This window comes from Pelobates fuscus, chromosome 1 (genome assembly GCF_036172605.1).
Source record: "Pelobates fuscus isolate aPelFus1 chromosome 1, aPelFus1.pri, whole genome shotgun sequence".
In the NCBI taxonomy this organism is placed as follows: domain Eukaryota; kingdom Metazoa; phylum Chordata; class Amphibia; order Anura; family Pelobatidae; genus Pelobates; species Pelobates fuscus.
Window position 1 is genome coordinate 169,672,613 of NC_086317.1, and position 26,535 is coordinate 169,699,147.

The window sequence follows — 26,535 nt, forward strand, 5'->3', positions numbered from 1 at the left end:
GATGTGGTATTTAGGGTACATTCATGAAGAACACATCAAATGTAACCAACACACACTAAAAAAATAACAATAATAACAACAGATGGGCATGTTTTCAGGTAAAGTCAGTGTCTCATAATTTAATTACTCTAAATATACATTCACAAAAATCTTAATGGCTACCTAATGCTTGTACCTGATCTCTCTACCTTTACCAGCTCTGTATATATGTAAGCACCAGAAATTCAAATTGCAAACATACAGGCAGCCTATGTTATTCACAATGCAATAAAGGGATTACCCACTTTATCTTCAAAATACTGCATATCCATGACAGTTGAAAATGCACTGATTTACCATTTTATCTGAGTGCACACTCCCCTCTATCAAGGTCTAACCCTGACAGATAACATCCCCATGTTTTGATGAGAAGCCCTGTTGTGTTTTGCAGTAGATCTCATCATTTTCCCTAGTCTAATGGTGGATGCACATGATCTGCCTGCATGTTGCTGCAATTCCTCGTGTGACCATCAGATGGCGCAGCTCCAGTGTGCAAGCTATTGTTTGCCTTGTGTATCGCTCAGTGTGCTTCTTGCTATCTGCACACACACTCACTCTCAAATCTCCCTCTCTTCGCCTTGTCCAGCTTCACCCCCTTTCCTGCGGTGGATTATTTAATTTTTCGAAAACAATTTTCCAGTCCTGGAAAGCCGGCCGGACCGTGCTGGAGGAGTAGTGTACCGAATGTAAGAAGCCAGGTGAGAGATATGCACAGGGTGAGCTATTGATGTCTCATGGCTAGCATGCTCCCAGTCAAGGCAACCATGGCTTAGACATGGCAGCACTCACTGGGGCCAGGCACCTGTCTGAATATGGGGACATTTATCCGGGTGTTGCAAAAAAAATAGTAAGCGGGGCGTGTGAGGTAGGTGGCCAGTGCTAATTAGGGACTGCAATATCAGTAATGGCTACTGAGTGGCTGAGCATCATGGGAGGGGTGGTCTACAGCAGCAGGAGTGTCCAAGGTGACTGCTCCATATTTGTATTCATGAACACAATTATATTGTGAGATCTAACAAAAAATCGAATTGTGTGACATTCTAGATTCACATGTACCCTGCCTATAGTATACCCAGGGGACAGTCACTGCTACTGTAAGCAGCCAGTGCTTTATATGGGCAAAATAAAGATAATTATGCTGCCATTTTTTATCAATGTGTACAGGGTGTGTTGAAAGTGCTGTGCTCTGTCATGTAGAAAGGTTAGAAAGATGTGGGTGTATTGCAGAGAGATCTGCTTAAGTTATTTCAGTTAATTGTTAAGAGCTTGGGTGTTAGTCAGGCTGCATTCTGAAAGGTGTGTGTGTGTGTGTTTATATGATATGTCTATCTGGCTGGATTCTTATAAAAAAAATATATATATATTTGTTGTTTGTTTGCTCTATGGGTTATTCACAAAAGTGTGAGGTTTGGTCATTTGAAAACCAGATTACAAAATGTGGGTGAATTTGCTAAATTAAAAAAAACAAACCAAAAAACAATGAATTGGAGAAATGATGTTTCTGTAAATCTTATAGTTCAATTTTCATTCTACCCCAATTTTCTGTTTACTGTATAAACCCCATATGTTTGCTGCTCTATGAAGCTGTTGGCATCTGAACAGAGAACTAAATCCCTGGCCAGCTACATAGCAACAGTGTATGGACATGAATAGTCGTCTTTACATTGTGAGAGAGGTCCTGACAAAGGAGCTGGACTTTTCCCTCAGGATCTGTCTGCATCACAAAGGGATCCTCACATGTCTTTGGCACCCTTTATTATGTTGCTGGGAGGTCATGTGACAGACTACTGTACACAGCACAGTTTGTCATATGGCAGAAATCCCCCTTTTTCTGCATTAGAGAAACCTATTATTGGTTCATAACAACCAGTAATACAAATATCCAGCAATTCCACAGCAAATCTGTCCTCAGCTAATATAACTGTTACACATGTATACAAATATAAAACAACTTACATTTTTCCCCAAATTGACATACTGACCAATTATTTAATCGTGAAATAATATATAGCCAAGCCATTTCTGTAAAACACGATCTTTGGATCTGTCCTGTATCTTCGGGTCTACTTCAGTTTTGGCATGGATGTGTCACTAGAATAAAGGCGTTGTAGGCAGTTGCCTAGTGATAACATATGTAGCTTTTATTCTTTTTCATTGCCATAATGAGACATGGGCGTAGTTATTAAGAAAAACTGAGATGAGCATTGGGTCAATTGTCACAGTATATATGCTCTGAAGAAGATTCTTTGGTAGTGCACCTCTTCTGCGACATCGCGGGAGGCAAGGGAGCCTAAAGTTGAGTTAAACATTTAATTATTATAGTAGATAAATTGGGGGAGAGGGTTGTTTTTAAATAGGGACAGAGTCACTAAAACATAAGGAATACAGGTTTGTGCTCCTAACTCTTTAGTGTAGTGTTCCTTTAAGGCCAAAGCAGCCAAGCTGAAATCAGAATTGGCTTGGAGAATTATTCTAATTTGGCATTTATTTTGAAACTCACTTTGAATTCTTGGTAATTCTCACTTTAGTGAATAATTTGTTTATTTTATTTTTTGGCATTATTTTGTTCTTCAGGCAAAATGAGAAGCAGGTTTTAGTTGTGTTTCTAAAAAGTTGTGTTTCTTGGGTAGAAAAAAAGATGATTTCATTGTGGTTGACACTTGGCGGCTTATTCACTAAATTCCAAATCGCACAAATTTAGCATAATATTTAGGTTAAAATTGATCATATGAAAATCTTTTTCCAACCCAGCTTTAGTTACAGCTTGGATAGTTTAGCCAGGTCAGACTTGCCATTCAAATTTATTTTTGCAAAGTTTTTAAATTTAGTGAATAACCATGTTAATGCAAAGGATTATTGCAGAACATGTGATTAAGCTCCAGTAATACTGATGCATCTGCTATAAACTAACCTGAGCCTGCAGTCTTGAGTCACAATAGAGTCGTTTAACCCCTCCATGACAAGCCTGGGGGTGTTTTTCCTCAAAGAAGTTGAAAGGTGTTGTATTTCCCACACAATTTTTACAAACTTTTTTTTTTAACAGGATGCACATAGTACATTAAAATACACTAATAGTAAAAACAATCCTTTTGTCCCTATGTGAGCAACAGAGGTGCTCATATGAATCTGCTAGTGAATGTCAGCAGAGAAACAAGCATTAGTTCATCAATAAGTGCAGGTACTCAATATTACTGTGGCTCTATTGCAATACTTTCTATATAGCAATAGAAAGCTCTGTGGTGCTTATACTGGGACACACACGTATGTTCAGGAATTCTAGCTTGGCCGGTTGAGTAAGGATATGCAGGTTGGCACCATTTTGCAAGGTCTTGTTGAAGTGTATGCAAAAGCCGTGAATATGCCATCATGATAATATCTTGCATTTTAGTTGCCTCTCTGTTAAGGTACATGGTATTAGATCACGATCTCTGTCCTGCCATCATCTCAAAAGAGTACTGCTTATTTGGCCCCTGGAGCTCAGGGGTTAAAGTAATTTGCAAGGACTATTTTAATTGAAGACCCATGACCTAAAATATGTGTGCATGACAGATGTTTGTTAGTCTGCGATATGTGCATTTGCTTTCGATTAAAATTATTTGTGAATTTATTTATTCCTTCCATTCGTGTTTTTAAATGGTTTAAACTTTCCGATGACAGAGATGCCTACTTACTTTTTTTTTTTTTTTTTAACAGTGAAGGAGACTGCAGCATTTTTGTTTGTGTATTTTGTTAAAAGAAAGACTTATAGTTTTTTCATTAGCGTATCCTGGAGACAGATTAACAAATATTAAGATTGTGCTTTGAATATAAGAAAAGTTTAAACGGTTGTTGACAGTACCAGGTTTGTTTTTTTCCACGACGTTTCCTGATACCATAAATGCAATACTATAGCTCATTTGGTGGGTGTATCTTTTTAAATGCCTTGTAAATTAGAAGCTCTGTGTGTGCTTATATCTTAAAGCCTGCAATACCTCTTCAGGACTTTCTGTGTACCAAAGGTGAGTTCCTTGCTTTGTTCTCAGGAGTTTATATAATAGAATCTGTTTTTATGCACCACATAAAGGGGGTAATCAAAGGCATTTATCCATTTATATGGACGTCATAAATAAATATTTTTTAGTAGTTTATATAGGCTTGTTTTTTTTTTTTTTCTTCAAACTCTTGCAGGTTTATTTACTGAAGTGAGAGTTCAAAGCGAATTTCAGACTTAAAGGTACATTGTAGACATTGTATCTGCCTCATCTCGTTAAACTGGTTATAGCGTCCGGAGTCCCCTGATGCCATCATTTCATTTAGCATTAAGCAGTTTGTAATGTTTTTATGTGTTGATGACGAAGTATTAGCCTGGTCAGCAATAGGCAGCTCTGATTGGCTGAGAGTGTCCGCTGACTGCGATTAGCCTATCAAAGCTCCAACTGTCGGTATGAAGACTTACTACAAGGAAGTGTGTACTCTCTGCCGTAGCCACATCTCCAGGAGGCACCGGACTCCTTGTTTAGATTTAAATTGCTATAAAGTGGTTTAACATTTAATGGAGCGGCAGTGCCAGGGGACTCCAGGCACTATAACCAATTCAAAGAGATAAAATTGTTATAGTGACCACAGTGTCCCTTTAAGGCCAGACAAGCTGAAGTGAATTAACTTAGAATAAATATAGAATAAATATAAGATTGCTTTAATTTTACATAACTTCCTACATTTTGCAACTTTTTATTGTTATATGTAGCCAAAGTGAAAGTATAGCTTAGAGAATTTTTCGAGTTTGGCTATTTTGACTTTAAATGTGAAATTCACTTTGAATTCTCACTTTAGTAAATCAACCTGTATGTGTCATCCTCCCTCACTGTCACTGCTGCAACGGATTCTAGGTTATATCATGCAATCTATACATTTAGTGGTAAACATCTCAAATAAGCTCCGTTACTTGCCATTCATACACTTAATGTACAGGTTAATTGTAGAATACTGTCACAATCTGGGGTACAGTATTTCCATAATGTGCAAAGACCACTGACAATGACTTTACCTTGCGGCGGAGGAAAAAATTGGTTATACTCACCTGAATCGGTCCCTCGCGGCCACTGCCATGCTCTTCCTGCTGATCCTCCTGCTGGTGCTTTAACGGCCAGGAGCCCACATAAGCCTTTAGTGTATTCGTGAGAATACAACACTGAGGTCTATGGAGTATTCCTTGAGACTGTGGGATTCTCTATAGACAATAGTGACGGCTGGGGGGAAAAAAAAAAAACTTGAGAGATTGCTCTTCTATTTGTCAAATTTTGTCAAGCAGAGGATCAAAGTATTCCCTACATCTCTCTCTTTTGATGAAATTCCAACACAGACAATGTGAGTGTATCATAAAAATGTTATCTTTATGAATTATCGTTAGCTTGGTTTTATTCGGAGAGGGGGGGGGGTCAACAATGTTTAATTGAACCTGTATGTCTCAACAAAAGAGAGATGAACTAGCACAGTATGTAAATAAATCGTATTTTCTGCAAAGTGAAATATTTTTTTCTCATAGATCATCGTCTTATGATTATCTGTGAGTAAATGGAGAGAATCAAACCAAGTTGTTTTTTTGAAAAATAACATTATTTTAGTAAATCTGTTTATGATGTTTTATATTTATATAATTTATATTTACATATTCACTTTTTTTTTTACAGGTTTATTCAATAAAGTGGCAATTAATGATAAGTCGCTGTGTTTTATAAGCATATGATTCGTTATTCTGTGAAAATAACATTTTGTAATTTTTTGCCCAGTCTTTCCTTACAAGTGTACATGGTGATGGAGATCTGTCAAAAGGAGTATTGTAGATTGGGTTTTATATGTATTTAATCTGTTTGTGAGATTTGTGTGCTCATTCTCGTAATTGGCCCTGTTTAGAGTCTCTTGCATGAAACTTTGAATTTTTATAAATTGCGTTTAGCATACATGTTGCAAAGGGGAGGCTTTAAGGGCTGAATACCTGGATCTCTACAGTTTGTTTATTTAAAATTGTACATCAGGCAGGCACTTATCAAAGCAGCCATCTATTATAACGAAGGATCAGGAGTATAGTGCTCCTCCAGGCTACTTAGAAGGGCAGTGTTTACTCCCACAGAACCTGTCCAGAGTTTTCTGGTACACAAACAGACTAAGAGAAAGGGGGCTGTCTGTGGTGTAGTGTGTGTGTAAAAAGGTCTGTTTATGGTGTACTATGTGTGACTAGGACTTGTAGTGTGTGTGTTTGTATGCACTTCCATGTACAGGAGCTATAAAGAGAGTGTGTATATATGGGGTTTGAGATTTTGTGTGTGTATATATATACCGCGTGTGTGTTTGTTCTTTAGGGTGCACTCAGACGTTTCAAAGAATCTCAATGAAAGAAGAGCCAAAAACAGTCTTTATGCTCAAAATGCTCTAAATTTGGGGAGAGTGATAGTGCTTCATTATAGACAAACTGAAAAGGTTTGGAAAATGTAGACAAGGCTTTCATTTCGCCTACTTTAGCCTCAAATTTAAATTTCACTTTGAAGCCACTGTAAGTATGAATTGTAGTGAATTCAGTTTACAGTTAATTACCAACAATGCACCCATCAGTGAAAATCCCTGGTAATGTTAACATTGAAACATGTAGCACGGTCTGTAACTGATGGTGTAGAAAAGCTGGGATTCGCTGACTTGCTTTCATTGAAGGGAATTTTTCTTGACAGCTTCCCCTATATTAGTCAGTCGAGCACTCTGAAACAGGTTCTCCATGCAATGTGCATTCACAATAACATGCAAAGGTACGTGCTCAAAATGTTTTACCTTTCACGCATCTAGATTCTAAGATCATTCGAGCAGGTTCTTCAATAACCTCTGGTTTCTTGTTAGCCCTTGTAATATACTTTCCTATTTGTTTTGTTAAAGTGAAAGTGCAGTGGAATATGTTGGGGCTATATATATATATATATATATATATAAAAATTAATAATAATATGGGTTAATGAGTAAAAAGTGATGCTGAGTGCATTCTTGTGAATTGATGCTGTTGACAGCACGATTGAAACCCGTTTACTTCCTGTAACATGGAAATTTGATATGCGTTTATCTGGAAAAAAAATGTATACCAGGGTTCAGAGCCAAGCGCGCATTAAAACCGCCCATAGGAAAGCATTTCTAAATGCTTTCCTATGGACGTTCTGCACGCTGGATTAACCCTGCAATGTAAACATAGCAGTTTCTCTGAAACTGCTATGTTTACATCTGAAGGGTTAAAACCTGGGGGATCTGGCACCCAGACCACTTCATTGAGCTGAAGTGGTCTGGGTGACTATAGTGGTCCTTTAAAGTATTCAGACATCTGACACATTCTGTGCCAATAACAAGCTGCATAATGCAGGTGATGATGTGGGAGAAACCTGTAGCTTTCCTTCAGTTCTTGATGGACAATGTGACGAAAGTAACCTTGTCACTGGCTTTTATAAAAAAAAATATTGTAAAGTTGAAGTGTGTCTTTGTTTCCGTTACCGAGTGAGTGAATGGAGAACACCTGAAAATTAGTTTCGGAACCTACATACACCATAAAAGTCTAAAACAACTTCCTCTATTTCTTTATTTATAAAACAGAATTTGTTTAGTTTCTCGCCAAGTGGCAAGGAAGTGACATAGTAATTAATTTAGGTACTAAACTGTGCTTTTTCTTAGATTGATAACATTCTGTTAACACAAAATGTAGGTTTTTTTTTCTTCAATCTTACATTGTTTATTTTAAAGGGTTACTCCAAAAAAAATAATAAAAAAATGGCTAAATAATAGTTTGACATGTATCTGAAATCCAACTTCTTCCGAGGGTTTTCCATGGCCTGTCCAACGTTGCTGTGCATCCCTGAATTCCCCGCAGTGGTCCATTTAAACGCTTCTCATCGTTTGGACCTTTTGACTGGCTCAGAGCACATGCGCTCACTCTGAGCTGGCGAGTGAGAGAGTCAGGGTTGACACAGCAAGGTACAGAAAATAGATTGAAAAACACAAATAAAATGTTAAGTCTATAGGGAGGCTAGGACGGCAGGCGGGACATAAATTAAAACAGGGAGGCAAAATGCTTCTCCTTGCAGGCAGTGCCTGAAAGGGAGAACTAATCGCGTCCATTGCCAGCATGCAGTGCGCCCTGACAATGGATGTAATTTTTGCACAGAATTGACATTTCGCAGTCCGGAGAAGACTGACTACCAAAGTCATGTATAGTGGGGGTGTAGCTAGCCCCCAGCACTTGTGTGCAAATATCTCCGTATGTGCACTGTTTCAAGCATAAATGCTGCACATACAGTTTCCTATACCATGACCACCTCTAAAAGCTGAAGTGGTTCTTCGATGAACAAAAATCAATTAAAGAAACACTCCCGACAACTGATGCTCTCACCATATCACAGGCTGCCAACAAAAGCCTCTTCATATTTCTTTGGATGTGAGAAATGAAGTGGGGAAGGCAGTGGTGTCAGGTTCCCGGGACCAATAGTGCGCTGAAGTTATGGAGGTGGGAGAGTTCCTTTAAAAAGGCAACCTGTTATGTGTAAAATGTGTATCTTTTATTGCACATATATGCCATAGTATGTTTTTTTTGGCCATGACTGCTTCTTCCTTTCTGTTGAGCATCTATTGTCAAGGCAGCTGTCACTAGGCGAATATCGGTACCTCCAGGGAGCCTCAGTTATTTATAAAAAATCTATTGATTTCACATAAAAATGAGTCTCCTGTTTCAGTAAATGAGTGATTCTGTTTGAACAGATCTTGCTTGCGTCAATATGAATCCTGAGACTCCCTGCTTGGGATAAAGAGGGATATTTCTTAAAGGGACACTATATTCACCAAAACAACTTCAGCTTAATGATGCTGTTTTGGTGTATAGATCATGCCTCTGCAATCTCACTACTTAATTCTCTCCCACGTAGGAGTTAAACTTTATGTTTATGCAGCCCTAGCTACACCTCCCCTTGCTGTGACTGACACAGCCTGCATGAAAACAAGATGATTTTGTTTTCAATTTAATTTCAAGTTTTTATCTCCTGCTCTGTGAATTGAACTTTAATTACATACAGGAGGTTACTGGAGGGTCGAGCAAGCTATTAACAGAGTGAGAGATAAAAAATTCTAAATTAAAAATAATTTGCAACAAAGGAAGTGTAAACATTAGATGACTCTTTACAGGAAATGCTTAGGAAGACTGTGTAATTCACGTGCAAGAAAGTGTGACTAGGGCTGTATTTAAGAAATTTAAAGGGACTCTATACTCACCAGAACAATTACAGCTTAATGTAGTTGTTCTAGTGAGTACAATCATTGCCTTCAGGCATTTTCATGTAAACAAGGCAGTGCTTACATTGTCCCTAGGGACACCTCCAAGAGGCCACTCCTTAGATGGCCACTGGAGGTGCTTCCTGGCTCAGTGCTGCACAGTAAGCAGCCCTGCTGTTCAGCGTCCCCACGCTCTGCATGGAGACACTAAATTTACCTTATAGAGATGCATTGATTGGCCAAAACGGTATTTGGCCCTGCCCCATGCCAATTTTAGCCAACCCAATGCTTTCCCTGTGGGAAAGAATTGGATTGGCTAAAAATCTGCCATTTTGATGATGCCACAAAGGGGGCGGAGCCTGTGCCTGCGGACCCGCGCGGCACTGGAAATAAGGTGGGTTTTAAACTTTTATAGGGTGGCTAAGAGGGGGCAAGTCACCTAAATGGTGGGTTAAACACTCTAGGGTCAGAAATACATATGTTTGGTGATGATTGTGTCCCTTTAAGTGTGTATTATTTTTTTCATTTTGTGACTTCAGATTGATCATTCATACACTTCTCCTTACGTAAAAATTAGGTCAAATTTATTTTAAAAATATTATTTTCTAAATTTAACCAGACTTCTTCTCCAATATCGGATTAACTTAAATATTAGTGACTACATGTTTAATTTGGAATTTAAATAGTAATTACTTTCTCGAGGCAGGAGTACTTAGGAATTTTATTTTAGGCAGGGGTACTTCTCTGTAAAAGGTTGAGAAACACTGCCCTAGATGATACCCCTTTAACATCAGCCTTCTTTTAATCTAAGCATTTCTACCAGTTCTATTTTTTTTATTGTATACATTTTTATTGCAATTTTTATGCATTTGAAAAGACCACTCACTGTATGCACTCACAAGTATTTAACATGGGTCTTTCGGTCGAAAAATAAATACAAAAAACAGAGCTTCCCACCAGGCAGACAAGACAAAGAATCAAGTGAAATATTACCAGTTCTATTTCAGTATTCACCCTCTACCCCTTCCATACATTCCCCTGACATTGTGTCAGTACAATTTTACTATGCTCTATATAAGGCGCTTTTCTCCCACCACCACAATCTCATCCTTTCCTTATAATATCCGTCCCCTTTTTCCTCTCCATGTTCGTTACTATTTCCACATACCGGTAAGTCTCCTGGGCCTTTTCTCCTCCATTTCCCACTGTTTCATATATCAGTGTACCTATTTTCACCAACAATACTGGCTTCTGCATTTGTATTTTTCCCAGTAAACATCCCTGTACCCTGTTGTAGTTCTATCATGTCTGCTTCTGTGCTGCTGCTGACATTAGCACTTGGAGTGGGTAGCTCGGTGATGCCATGGGGCCTACAATGCCTGATTATGGCACCTTTAATAGGTCCTCTAAGATTTATGGTTATGCTGTAAGGCAGTTACTGGCACTGTTTTACCAGCACTGACCTACCACATTAAATGAACACTTTAGTTCTTTCTCATAGGAAAGCAGTGATTCAAAGCTTTCCTCTGAGGGAATTTGGAAATGCTGGACATCCTCATGCAAAGCATGAGGACGGCCAGTGTCGTTTCACTAAGTCCATCTCTGTGAAACGGCAGGGAGCACCTCTAGTGGCTATCTTAACCCTGCAATATAGATATCGATCTTTGGCAAGCTGTTTTTAGATATACCCTCAATGAATAAAATGTAATGTTTTATTGAAATGAATAAGTGGTGCAAACTGGAAGCATTCAGGCAGATCTCAAACGCACCATAGGGCCACTTGGACAGTCTCATGTGGTAAAAATTAATGAGAAACAATTATAGAAGTGAATTGAAAGATCCTATTGCCATTGTATGGAATAATGGAATGTGAACATTTTCTCCATTAAAAGGTAAGGGAGCACAAGTATTGCTATCTCACCCATTCCATGTACATATTGGCAACAGGATCAGATCCTAAAGATTTGCAATAGAATGACATTCAAGGGATATTTATTTAACCCTTTCACTAACAAAATCAAGTATACATGGTTTTTACGGTTATGCGATGGGAATTTAAATAAAAAAAAACATGGAATGATTACCAGCTTATAAACAAATTTCTCTGCCAGAAGCTTGTACCACCAATTTATTATCTGCAGATGTCTTGAAAATGACAGCCTCCATCTCCTACTTCCAAACAGTAAAGGAAACTTCAAAGAACATAACATTCCTGCAGTTAGGTGGAGATGGGAATCTTATCAATCATACACCTTTTAACATAAACATGATTGCTATAAATCTTTAATTTTACAAATATGATGTAGCTGTACTTAATGTATATGGGTAATATACAACTAATGCAATATTCTTACATTCTGTTGCTATTTTTACTGCTCCTTATTCAATCAGTGTTCTTACAAATACCTATTAGCAAGGTACCTAAAGGAACACTTCACAGTAAATGTTCCTTGACTTTTAAAAGTGCCTATTTCTCATAAAAATAGGCACTTTCAGAAACTGGCTTTACAAGTAGATACTACGTAGACATCTAGCACTTCAGCAAGTGACTTGGGCATTTCCATTTCAGCTATTTTGGCCTTAAAATTGGAATTTACCATGAATTCCTGACAATTCTTATTTTATTGAATATCTCGTTTTACCTGTGTGAAATATTGCAATACAACAATTGCTTTATATTGTCTAAAGCTCAGCATTCCCTCAGTATGTGTGTTTTTTTTTTTAATGGTTTTATTTGTTTATGAAAGATGAATTAATAAGTGAAAATTGTGTACATTTGCACAATTGTTTTTATTTTTTATGTTTCACCAGTATTCTATAAACAAAATGGCTGTTTTATCATATTGTGTGTATGTTCTAGCTATGCTCCCTTTGTTTCAAATAAATGTTATGCTAATATTTTTTTTCAAGTAAAAATTGCTTACTTGTGAAGGGTTTATATTTGTTATAGGTTTTTTTTTCTCTCTCTCATTCCGTGCTACAGAAAGAAATGTTTTTGTGTTTTGAATTTTCTTGTTTTTCACATGCAGAATAATAGAAAGATAATCACCCAATTGCTTGAAATGGCTGATCACTTTTCCATTTGATGATTAATGTAAGTGCTGCCCAAGTGCCATGTTGCTAAGAATGTATTAAATGGAACGTGGTTCATGGATTCACAGAGGGAGTGTCAGTGTGTGCTGCAGTGGAGAGGCTGGGAAACAACCTTATTTGGCTAAGAAATGACAAGGCCTTGGCTTTTGTTTTGATTTCGAAGTATTCGAGGTTTACATTTAGCATTAGTTTCCATTCCATATCTATTTCAGATCTCCTACTTATGATATTAAAGATGCCTGATCATTATCTGTACAATTACAATTTATGTGATGCGTCTGCACAGTGCTGCATAATTTGTAATCCTCTTACAAATATAAATAAGCATTGCATGATAGTGGAGTCTAATACTTATTCAAATATTAACAATTTTTTTAGCCGATAAGCAAGCGTAAGGGCTATAGTCACTGAATGCCAAATTGATTAAAATAGTTTAGGTCTGGGGGTAGGGCCTGACCGCAGAGCAGACGCATGTCACTGCAGCTCCTGCTTCTTACTGCAAAACCCGACGATTTATACTAGGCAGAGGCAGTGAATTGACAAATTATTGCCGACATACGAAAGAGGACAGCATGACCTACATGCCTATACCACATAAGTGGACTTTTGTACCAGTCTAGCCTGGCCAACGACACGGCCTAGAAGCATTGTCGGCGCCTTGACTACCTGCAGGTCACAGCTTGTCCCCCCTCCAGCACCCAATGGACCGGCGGGGGTTATCTTAGTCCCAACCGACCAGACACACATCGTACCTGGCCCATGCCGAAAGCTGTAATACAGGCTCCAACCGCATCGGGCCTAGCAAGATGGCGGACCCAACCCGACTGCCAGCGCCTGCATCCAAGCAGCATACACCTACACAACTGGACCTGATATTTACCCGCTTCTGGGATCTGCTGGAGCAGCGCCTGTCACAGATGCCTTTTACCCAAAACACGGAAGCGGAGGGGTCCGTCAAAACGGAGCGGAGCATCCTGTTCTGGGTAAAGCTAAACCTCAAGCTCCTATATCACATGCTACATTCCCGCCTGGGTCGGAGGTCATACAGAGACCATCTCCGAGGCATCACCCACACCGCCGGAAGACTGCCCGTCACTGGCGGCAGAGAAACATCAGTGCGTTACAAAGCGCCCCCACAGGGAAAGAGAGCTTCCGAGTCTGTGGAAGACATATGCCGATATTTAACAAGGCCTGGGGCTGGGGAGAGGCCGCTCTTTGTTCACGATCCATCAGCCTCCGGTACCACCAAACACCCGCCATCTCGCTGCTCAGTATGGAAATTGGCTAACTGTGTGGCTAGTGAACTGTGCACAGTACAACACCTGCTGAGGACTTTGTTACCATAGTAGGGTACCATCTATACCACACGAGATTACTTCAACCTTTAATCACCCCTCTATTTTACCCTTCCAGCTTATTTTACATAACGTCAGCTGAATAATTCCTAGCAGTCAAATGTCAACTTCTAAGTTGTTTTATCAAACTGCCTACCCTAACTATAGGCAAAATACTGTCGGCATTGGCAAATGGCAACTGCAGGCTCCCAGAGTCGTTTATAAGCGTGGCACCACTGCCAATCTTCTATTTATGGATAGCACACCACATACTGCAAGTGACCCCAACACCTACTTCTTGAGACATACTCTTACATATATCTTTCCCCCTTAGTAATGTTGTAAAAATGTCGTGCTGAAATTTTATTTTGAGGTCACCAAACCCTTAATGGCCATGTCCATAGCGATGTGTGTGTCTCCCAGGTGGATGCAAGCCTGTTGCCCTAATCAGATACCGCATGTTTCTTATTAGTTCCACTAAACTACCATGCTTTGACTATATCTACCTATTTCTAAAGCATTTCTCACATCTACTCTTCACATATCTCGACTAGCTTGTGACAGTAGAATTTTTTTGAATGCTTAGATATGTGTCGCCTTGTTTAAATTTTGTTTTAAAAACAAAGTTCAGTACCATATGCTATGCCTCAAATAAAAAAAGATTGACAAAAAAAATAAAAGATATGAAATAAGGTTTGAGATACTATGAACAATAATAGCCCAACGCAAAGCTAAGAAGCAGGGGTAGCCCCAAGAAATTAACTAATACAAAAGGGTAAATTGATGTGGATAATCTATAAAACTTCACTTTTAATTCATTTCAAAACAAAAAATAATCTATAATGTGCACCTATCTCCAAAATAATGTATATACCCAAGATAACAATAAAAAATAATATAGTCTCCTCAACCTATGAGATGATCCTCAGTACTAATGGAGTGCTTCAAACATTGAAATTTTAAGACCCAGTAATAGGCCAGTGACGCATCAAAGAGGTGGGCCGGCCCAAACGTGGGGCATACCAGCTTGGCGTGTATGCCCTCAATAAGGACAGACCATCTAGACCAGTGTTCCCTAACCCAGTCCTCATGGACCACCAACAATCCAGGATTTATGTATTTCCCTGTCTTATTCCAATGAAGATACTGACAAAACCTGGACTGTTGGTGGGCCATTAGGACTGGGTTGGGGAACACTGATCTAGACAGTGCTGTTACAGTCTTCATGATTCTAGTTCGCTTAGAGTGCTAATAATGCGCTAACACTACACTTTTTAGGAACCGTTACCTGATGTTCCAAAAAGTGGGACACCATGGAATAAGTCTGGGATTGTGGGACAGGACCCTGCAATCCATAATGTCCCACAGGATTGAGAGGCCTGTGAATTGGAGAATTCAGTATTTTTTTTTTTCTATATTATTCCATTAGGTTTTTAGTTCTCTACACCTTAACTAGTTTAGTGAATAAACCCCTCATGATAAATTAGTATTATATTTTTTATCTACCATGAACCAAAATGTGACTTGTATTCATGCCTGTTATTTCCAGGGTACAATGTGACATTTTCCTTAGAAATGCTTTACTGGCTCCACCTCAAGCTTCCTGGCCATGGATAAGGACCCATTGTTTAATAGTCGTTCCCAGTTGCCATAGGGATTGCATTGAGAGCACATGTCCGCTTTGCAAGTGTACAAGCACGCACTTGTTTTTTTTTTTTTTTTTTTTCTGATCAGGTTTAAACTTTGAACCAGTTGTAGTATTTGGAAATAAAAAAAAAAAAAATTTAGATGTGAGATGTGGCAAAAAATGAATACTTTAGATTTTGGGGGTCAATCACTATAAATAATTAAATGCAGTGAAATAAAAGGGGGACAAAATGCCAAGTTTTTCCAAATTCACAACTCAGGCATTAGTGGAGTGGGAAAACCCTGGGAGACTCCTTAGTTAACAATTATTTTGTTAAAACTGAAATTACAAATATAGGCCTTGATTCAATTCTTTAAGATGAGCTTTTAAAACCATCACAATCTGTAAGAATAAAAAAATAAAATAAAATGTATGCACAAAAAATCCCAGACTTTTTTTTCATTAGAAAAGCTTATCCAAAATAATTAAATTGAGTCTGTAGAATGCAAGTAAGCAAGAGAGGCTTTTAAAAGATTTACACAGGGAGTCATGACTATTACTGTTGTCTTGTTGGCATCAAGCATTTTGTGCTCATTTTATATTGATCTCTATAATTGCCTCAGTCCGGGTGCTGACATATCCTAAACTATAGGCCGGTTTGTCCAGCCCAGAATCCCATTTAAAGGAGACTGCACTATAATAATGAAACAGACCTAATTACTTATATAATGACGTGAAAAAGGGTGTTCAATAAACAAAAGACAACCAAATGACAAATAAGGCAAATTAACCCCTTAAGGACCAAACTTATGGAATAAAAGGTAATCATGTCATGTCACACATGTCATGTGTCCTTAAGGAGTTAAAGGTGCACTCCAGACCCCTAAATCACTTTAACTTGCTGAAAAGCTTTATGTGTAAAGAATGTGTCCTTTTCCCCCTCATTTTGCAAAAAGTGCAGATTTCGATAGAAATGGACATTTTTATAAACTGGTTACACCCCCCTGGCTTTCAAGCAGACAATAAGTAATGTTACTTCCTGGTTTGCTCGGCTCAGTAGTAGAGCTAAACTCAAGAGACAGCAATTGCTCAGAGCACTTGCCTTGCACAGACTTCTCATTTAGCTGCACTGTGAAGTGTGTGATTGGACAGCCACAGAGTCGGGGCGGGGCTTGCAAAGGCTGAAGCCAAGAAAAGGGCAGGTTTTGCAAGTTGTTTTTTCATATACCCCAATGAAAAATAATAGAGAATTAGATGCAGGCAAGTTTTCATTTTGTGGTATATCTACTAAACTGCGATTCCTATGTTGTATTTGGGCAATGGAGTGTCCCTTTTAATAGAAATGGGGAAAAAAGAGTCAGGTCATTTTTTAGGTGGCTGTTATTTTGGCCAAATATTTGCATTATGACGGTGTTGTTGTTGGGTTTAAAACATTTTTTGTGTAAAGTTTTTTTTGTAACTGTCAAAAAACAGAAATGTATGGCATTTCAAGCTAAATGCTACATGTGACAATAAATATTCTGTGAGTCAAAAATATGAGTTATTCCGGTTTTGAGAATGGTTTCACTCTACTCCTGTTAAGGTTGTAAGTCACTATGATGAACAGTGTTACAGGGGGTCACTCAAAGCATCCTCCGCTAGGATGATGGTACATGGAGCACTCTGAGCCTACTTTCCACTCTTACAGTGGCTTAGAACTGCAGCAATCTTGTACAAATATCTGTAGCTCTCAGACAGATCCTCCGCACTGTAAGTCAGCCAGCTGGAGTGTTCCATTCTACCTGCTCGATGTCATTATTTTCCCAACACTGGCATGTGCATAGCTCATACATTACTAGGGCACAGCACTCTTTCCTCCCTCTTTGATGTGTGCATATCAGAGCAAGTTCACTATACACTATATGGTGAGTTGAACTACTCATGGGAGATAAATTAGATATCCCAAGGTATTGTTTTAAATCATACATTTTTATTTATTTTCTTTCTAAGTAGCAATGAATTTGTTATATATCTCCTCTTTGTGCATACTACAACTTGTATTCAACATGAATTTGTATTCATGTTGCAAACTTTTTGCCTAGTAGACAATGCCTTTAATGCCTTTAAAATATAGTAGAGATTAGACTGTGGAGTATGGGGTTTGTAAAAAGTCTATCTCTGTGTATTTAAAGGAACACCGTGGTGTTAGGAATACAAAACTGTATTTTGAACAGGGTAGTGAAGCTGTCCCTAGTTAGATATAGGTCTAAACCCATGTATGAAATTAAAAAATAAATAATATATAAAATATATAAAAATATAATATATTCCTTGCTGTTTTTCCAGAACTGAGACTCTGGAGGCATTGGAGACCTGATGTGCATGTGCCGTGAATGCTGCACGCATTTAAGCTCACGTGACAGAGTTTTTACTTGGTTACTGCATCGGAAGCACCTCTAGTGGTGTTTTACTGACAGCCACTAGGGGTGGACTTAACTCTGCACTGTAAACATTGCACTTTCCTAAAAATTGCAATGTTTGACATTGCAGGGTTAAATGGACAACCGCACCCACAGTACTTCATTGATTATAGTGTCCCCTTAATGCTCAATAAACAATGAAGGTTTAGTTCATTTCAATGTGTTTGCTTGGAATTAAGGAGAGCAAGAGTAATGCTATAACCACAAGGAATTTGTAATAAAAACAGAAGCTAAGATGTTAATTTTTTTTGTTGCAAATTGATCTTTATTTTGATAATACTTTACAGAACGTTTAGACTGTGTTTAAGTAGAGCAGTACTACTTGTATTGTGTATATAGTCTGTAAGCTATTCTCAGTGAGGGGAATTGGGGAAATCTATTGACCCTTTATTGAATTATTAAAGAACTCTGCCTGACATTAGCCTAGTTTTAAGGACCACATTGCCACCAGCAAAGGAGCGTTCTCTGTAAACCTGTGTTTACCGTAGCATTGGAAAAACACATTGCGTAATTACACTGCTGTGTACTCTATAATTTTGTTTATAATCATAGCCTCCAACTGTTTGGAAACTGCATTGTGACCTCCTCCTAAGCAAAACTGGAAAGGGACAGGTAACAAAATGTGTGAATCAGTCGTGTGGCCACTGGCCAGTATGTTTGATAAACGGCCATCATGACAAAATAGAGCGCACCCCTTTTCACAGAAGACAAACATTTCCAGTTTTAGATCACGCTTATTGAATGGTAATGAAAGAGCTAATGTTCCACCTGGGCTCATGGAAATGATGGGATAACAAAGGGTTAAGGGACTCCATTTGACCTCCACGGTAAAATGAATCTATTGAATTTCATGAGGTGTTTACAGCAATTCCTGACCTGACTTTGTGAGGTTATCAGATAAACATGGGGCATATAAATATATATCTGATATATAATCAGAACAATAGGCTAGTTATGCCAGTTCTTCTTTATTTCATGGAATATTTATTCACTACAGTGAGAATTCAAAGTGAATTTAAAATGGAAGGCCAAAATAGCCGAACCGGACACATTCTTTAAGTCAGCTGTACTTCCAGTTTGGGTACTTTATCCTTAAATAATCACTAAAGTCACCCGGGCCACTTCATCTTAATAAAGTGGCCTGGGTGAAGTGCTTCTGTCTTTTTAACACTAAACATTTTTTTTTAAGAAACTGCAATTCTTACATTTGAGGGTTAAGTCCTCCATTAGTAGCTGTCTTCCTGACAGCCACTAGAGGCATTTCCGAGGCTCTGACCAAAAAACACTCGTGGAAGCCCTCATAGGAAAATAAAGATTCAATACTTTCCCATGGGGAAGTGCGTGGCACTTGCTGCAAATTATCAGTATTGCATTGGACATCGGAGAAGGAGGCCAGGTCTCCCTGAAGCATTGCAGAAGGTAAGAAAAATTGTATTATTTTATATGGCAAATGGGACACACTTGCTTTTAAATAGAAGCAGAGACACTAAATATTTAGGAATACAGGTTTGTATTCCTAACACTTTAGTACTTCTTTAAATTTGACATTCATTTGAATTCTGACTTTAGTGAGTAACCCTGAAAAAGTATATTTTTGTGAGGTTGATGAAAACATTTGAGTCTATCCTGGTGTGGACATATCACTTCATTAACTAGGTTATCCAGTTTTGCAAGTTTCAAAAATGTAAACCCTGAATAGCAAAAATAAGCAAAAAATAGAAAACCTATGACTTTTGCTGAGTTGTGGAATTTTTTTTAAATCTGGTATTTCATCCTCAATTTTAGTATTCTGACTTTAATTTGCCACAATTTGGATTTTATTTTAAAATCATCATCCTTCCTAAGAATCTACTTCTTTCGAACCATATATTCTTTAGCTCAACTCCTGCCCTACAGAAATACTTTTAGGATTCCATGTATACATACTGAAAAGATTTTTTTTTTTTTTTTTTTTCTCCCAGACAATAAGAGAGGTAGATTTCCTTTCCAGAACGGATGAGCTATAAATATCCCACATGTTTAAACCATCTTCTTCTCTGGAATGTTTCTCTGAGCATCCTTATGTGGATTAACATAGAACATGAAACCTTTTTTCTCAGATACCTCTTATTTAATTTAATGTGATCTACCCCACTACTTGATATGGTTAACTGTACTCTTAAACTGTAATATTCTCTGTGCTCTAGAAGCTTTCCTCAACCTATTTGTTTATGGTCTCATAGCCTCTACAATGCAATGATACCACAAAGATCTATATAAAATGTAAAAAATATTAGTCACAAAAAAAAACCTTTTGCTTAATGAAGCAGTTTTTATGTATAGATCATGCCCCTGCAGTCTTCGTGCTCACTTCATTTTTACAGTCCTAGTCACACCTCCTTGCATGTGACTTGCACAACCTTCCTAAACACTGCCTATGAAGAGTCATCTAATGTATACACTTCCTTTATAAAAAATTCTGTTTAATTTAGAATGTCTTAACTCCTGCAATGCTAATAGCTTGTTAGACCTTGCAGGAGCCTTCTGTATGTGATTAAAGTTCAATTTACAGAGCAGGAGATTAAAAAAAAAAAAAATCTTTTAAAGTAAGTTTCATCTGATTGAAAATGAAACCATTTTGTTTCCATGCAGGCTGTCAGTCACAGCCAGGGGAGGTGTGGCTAGGGCTGCATAAACAGAAAACAAAGGGATTTGATTCCTAAATGGCAGAGAATTGAGCAGTGAAACTGCAGGGGCATGATCTATACACAAAAAACGCTTCTTTGGGCTAAAGTTGTTTTGGTGACTATAGTGTCCCTTTATTAAGACTAATTACTAAACTCTGAATCCTGTCGACATGTAAGAGATTTAAATTTCTCTTGTCAACGCTCAACAATTCCGAGTTTAGTGAATGACAGTGCTGACATTACCCACAAAGATTAATTAACCCTGGTTAAAATCACCTGCAAAAAAGAAAACCTTTCAATTAGTGTATTGCCCTAGGCCCAGTTTGGTTAAAAAACTCAACAGTACTAGGTGAAGTGATTGCCTGCCTCTGACGGATGCTTAAATCCAATGTAGAAATTCTGAAACCTATATGTTCATCCACCATCATTCACATTAAGCAGCTCAGTCTCCCAAAAAAAAAAAAAGTCACTACTGTGTTTTCCTGAAAATAGGACATCCCCTGAAAATAAGCCCTAGTCGTTCGCTAATCTATGTTCGGGGAATTTTCCCAAACATAGATGTGCAGTATTCTAGTAGCGAGTAAGCGAATCTATGTTCGGGAAAGTTTCTCCGAACATAGATGTGCAGGATTTCATTCCCTAGTGAATAGGTCTATGTTTGGGGGAATTCCCCTGAACATAGACCTCCTTTCTAGCACACATTTCCCCCAAAATAAGACCTCCTTTTCAGGGGAATAATATAAGTCCTGGTCTTATTTTCGGGGAAAAATGGGAGTTTGGTTAAGTGAGTCTTGGTGAATAGCCCCCTTCTTCTTCCTTCACTGCGTGTAGGAGTAAAATACCTAGTTTCATAGAAACAACTACCTACTCATGTACGGTGGAATGGGAGGCCTTGTATAAAATATTTTGTGGACTTTAAATCATGCCATACACACACACACACACTATATGCCTTCTGACTGTAATGATTGTAGAATTGTGCTTTAATCACATCACATGTAACCATGTCATCTGCTATGATGTTAGTCTAGCAATACAAAACACTATGCAAAAATCTGCCAACCTAGACCTGTCTGGGAGCTTCTGGCAACTCGCAGGAAAAGCTGTAACAAAGTTGTTATCCTCGTGATTAATCTCTCTATCTATCTATCTATCTATCTATCTATCTATCCACACACACAATGGGGGAAAGAAAAGTGTGTGTGTAAATAAAGACACACACACTTTCCCCCCCATTGTGTGTAGATCTAAAATAATTGTATATCTTATTCCCAGTAAATACATATTAGTTGTGTGTGTGTTTTAAAGAAATGTTTTTATTGTGAATTGGTTTGTATTTGCTGCAGTTGCTGGGGGGGTGATTCCTTGTAGTGAGCAATAATAGGGAAGCAGGAAGTTTGTGTGCACAGCAGACTGTATCTCCCGAGCATGGGATAAGAAGCAGTCCCCACAGAAATAAACATTCCCTCAGACATTGTGATGAATTTTCCGCTTGATTCATCTGCATAGCTTGGGCAGCAGGTGCAGGACAGAGGCATCAGGCAGAGGAGAACTGTGATCATACAGTGTGACCCTTGTCCCCTCCCCAACACTCCTTGTCTTGAGCTGCTTCCTCCATGCAGATGGGTAAACCCCCCACCACAACCTCCTCCTCCCTCCCTCTGCTGGTCATTAGTGAGCTGCTGGGAATACTAGAAAATACCCTGGGAATTGGGGGAAGGGGGTGGTTACATTCTCTTACAGAGGACAAGTAATACTAAATAGTTAAACATTGATTTTTTGTTGTTGTTTTCTTTATATTAAACTCTTCTGGCTACAAGCCTTATTTCAACAAAACCCCATGTTTATTTGGAACCTCTGTCTTTTTTTGTCTTTTTCACACTTCTGAAGAAAAAGTATCCAAACATGTTTTTCTTTGAAAAAATCCAAATCCAAAATCTGATTAGTTTCACAGATAATGTCAGCCAAGGCCTATTCTGGGTTATAATACAAATCTGTAACATTTGGTTCCTTTAGTCTTCACATTTTTAATTTACACTCAATTGAAAGAGGGACATGGGAAATCTGATTCTTGAAGATATCTAGGATGGAATGAGAATAATGAATTTCCGATCTAGTAGGGGTTCTCCACTCCAGACTGTCTAGGAATTGAATTTCTAGTCTAGGAATTGTTCCAGGGACAATGAACTGTGCTTATGTCTTCAGGAATGAAATCTCTATAGAATCAGATGATAGGTCATTGTTGTCATCATTACACCATATGGCTATTGGCGTAGCCATAAATTAATTCAGAGACATTCAGCTACATCACGTATGGGGTTCTATTACTCTTCTTAATTCCTAAGAAACACTAATTCAATAAACCAAGAATTGTAGAAAATAGACAAAAGAATTGCACATTTTAGAGCAGAATAGCTGAGTTGGTAACCATCTGCGTTTTTTTTATTCCTCTGTTTTGGTGTAAAATTTGCAATACCTTTGTATTGGTTAACTGAATAAACCTCTGTGTTTTGTATATATATATCCTGTAAAGGTTCTGCTTATGATTGTTTTAAGTCATTTCCTAAATCCATTGAAGCCATGGGGTTCTTCAAAGGGAAGTAAAAATCAAACAATGAATGGGTTATAGTTTATTATTGATGAAGAAAATAGGGAATTTAGGCAACAATCTGGGTTTTAACTCTTTCTTGGGGATGGCATATTTTTTGTGTGACATGTGGTGACTAACAATAACTAGCAAATTTACTAACCATGGCCCAGTAGGGGTTAAGGGTTGAGGCAGTCTGTTATGAGAGAGAGAGGTCACACAATAGGCTTGTGTTTACTTGGCAGAGTGAATCCCATCATGATATGAAAGACCTTTCCAAGATTCATGTCTGTTTAGAGCCGGACCAATAGAATGCTGGTATTTGTAGAAAACAGATGGGGAATTCGAGCATTTCTACTGCACCTTACTAAAGCACTAGTAGCTGCTTTGAAACAGTTAGGCAGTTTTTTAGGTCTGGGTTTACTTAGGAAAAAGTGAAAATCAAAACTGCTCAGTTTAGACCAACACAGCTGCACTTACCAAGATTTCTGTATTATTACTTACCAAGATTTGTCTATTATATTTTACACCTCATTCTCTCATACAGATACAAAAAAAAAATTACATTTATTTATATAGCGCCAACATATTCTGCAGCGCTGTCAAATAGGTAAAACAAACAATTATTTCCAACAAAACATGTTTGATATATTCTAGGCACCAGGTCTGACAAATGTGTATACCAACACACCAGGCAGCTACTCCAAACACCAGCTCCTAGTGAGAGACACTGCTTCCCAGAGTCACTTAGGGAAGACCAGTTATATACCCAACGAAAGGTATTATTATTATTATTGCAATTTATATAGCGCCAACAGATTCCGTAGCGCTTTACAATATTATGAGAGGGGAGTCTGGTACATTTTTAAGTCTTAAAGGAACACTAGTGATAGGACTAAAAAAATGTATTCCTGACACTGTAGTTTTAAAAGCAATAATTAGCTCCCCCGGCCCCATGTTAGAGGAGTAAAAGGTTATTTTACTTCCCTTTTCTCCAGCGTCGCACGGATCTCCTGGTAGATGGCCCCCGCCTCTGCTCCGCCTCTTGGGCTGATCATCAAATTTGACGATCTCAGCCAATCCAATGCTTTCCTATAGGAATACATTGAGAGGCTATTTCTCATGCACAGCAAAGAACTGCATCAATCAGCATCTCCTCATAGAGATGCATCTCTATGAGTAACGTTCATGGAGACCCTGAATATCTGTGCTGCACAGTTTGCAGCATTGACCTAAGAAGCACATCTGGTGGCCATCTGAGTGACTGCCACTAGGTGTGTTACTAGGCACCAATGTAAGCATTGATGTTTTTCTGAGTGTTGGTTAAACTGTGTGTGTGCGCGAATGTCTGTCAGTGTATGTATCAGTGAGGGCATGTGTCTGTTGGTCTTAACCCCTTAAGGACACATGACACGTGTGACATGTCATGATTCCCTGTTATTCCAGAAGTTTGGTCCTTAAGGGGTTAAACAGGAAGAGGTGTGGCCTTGACAGGAAGGGGTGGGGTGAATTTAGATTAGGGGGTGCACAAGCTTAGTTATGCCTAGGGCAGCATAAATACACCACTGGATATAACACACAGTTTTCATCTTGCTGTAGTGGTTATGGGGCCAGGAGTGAATATTTTCCTCTTCACGGTGGTCATATTTATATGGTTTATTGTAGTTCTTCGGCCACTTTGTGGTTCTGCCACAAACCTCATCTATTAGTTGTAAAAAAGGAAGTTTCTCTCTGTGTGAGAAAATTACATATTGTGCATTCCACATTCTACAAACATCTATATCTGTTCTGTCTTTAACGATCTGTACATACAGTTCTGTCAAGCTCCACCTGTATTTTTTCACATTAATGATTTACAATGTTATGTTTAGAGTAATAAAATATGCATAATTTAGATTTATTTATTTTCTTTATATGTATCTTCGTTCTGCATGTACCTGCACATGTGGATGTATGCCTGTATACATCATCTTGTTACTGTGTTGCTATCTTGTATCTGCACATCTCTCTGTATTAATCACTCCATATATACACATACAGACAGAATGTGGTCTGTTTAGTAAAGGTTAACTTTGCCATTGCAAATCTCATTTGACTTGGCTTTCTTAAATTCAGCTTAGTAACATCCTTTTTCTTGAAAAACGTTCAAGCAAATTCGCACATAAATCAAAATAGGTCCCTCCTATTTTTAGATAGGTCTCACTGTAGAAGGTACGTTTGTTTGAAAATAGCACAAGTCAAATTTTAACAACTTGCAAGTAAACATGCCTACTTTAAAGGGATACTATAGGCAGGGCCGGACTGGGGAAAAAAATTTGGCCCGGGCATTTTGTAATCACAGCGACCCCTTGAGAAGGAGGCAGGGCCAGAGAGGGTGTGTTTTGTCATCACTAATGACAAGCACACCCCCTCTCAAAGTGAGCATGTTGGTTCACTGCGCAGAGCCTCGCTGAAGAGCTCTAGCATAAGAAAAAGGCCCTGTATTTGCTCTGTGCAGCGCAAGCAAATTTAATAACATACTTGCGCTGTGTTTGCTTTTAACTTGTCTCTGGTGTCTCCATAAGTGGGATAGCAGAGGTCAAAAAGGCCAGGAAAGAGTATTGTGCATGTGTTTGGAGCCTGCTTGTGGGATTGCGTGTGTGTAGAGTTAGCTGATTGTGGTGTGGTATTGTGTAAATAGGTCAATTTAATTTGTGTTTGTGGTGTAATATGTGCGGCTAGGGGCTGTAGAGAGTGTGTGTGTGTGTAGGGGGCATAGTGTGTATAGAGGATGTAGCGAGTGTGTGCATATGGGCTGTAGTGTGTGTGTGTGTGTGTGTGTATATATATATAGGTGACAAAGTGAGTGTAGGGGTTGCAGAGAATGTAGTATGTGTTTGCTTACAAGGAATGTACAGGTGATAAGAGCTGAATTTGGATAAAAATGCTGCCAAAATTAACCAAACTTTTTTTTTTGTGTTGCTGTGTATGTTTAGAATGGCAAGATTTCTGCAGAAAGAGCTGAATATGTACAATGAACTTTTATCAGCATGCTTTGATTGGGGGCTTTCTGACAGGGCAATCTGATACTAATATACTAGTTTGCTTGTGTCTGGCTGCTGACGTTATCCAATTAAAGGGTTTGTGTTCCTAACACTATAGTATACACCCCTTCACCCGCCTTTTCCAATGTTGAATTAATGCTTTCCAATGGGAGATTTAGGGAGTTAAACTCTGTTAAACAACAGGAAGCACTTCTTAGGCAGCAATGTTTTACATTGTAGGTTTAAGGGGACAGGGACAGTGCATCCAGACCATTTCAATGAGATGAAGTGGTCTGGGTGCCTCTAGTGTCTCTTTGGTTTTGTTTACTCAGCGATAGGACATTTCTGGGAAGAATGTAACTGATTAGAATAAAAATACATCATGGTTTCAAAGTATATACTGATCTGTACTCACAAGTGTTTATCTCTGAATGTCTGCACAT

At 38.4% G+C, this 26,535-nt stretch overlaps 1 protein-coding gene across 1 annotated transcript in view; it reads left to right on the top strand.

Moving 5' to 3' along the window:
• Window positions 1-589: 589 nt before the first annotated feature.
• The window catches only part of PIK3C2B (phosphatidylinositol-4-phosphate 3-kinase catalytic subunit type 2 beta), a 156,019-nt gene continuing 130,073 nt past the window's right edge, over window positions 590-26,535 (top strand). Inside the window, exon 1 of the mRNA XM_063452303.1 lies at window positions 590-737. The gene's annotated coding sequence lies outside the window, so the exon portion shown is untranslated. The remainder of the gene's footprint in view (window positions 738-26,535) is intronic.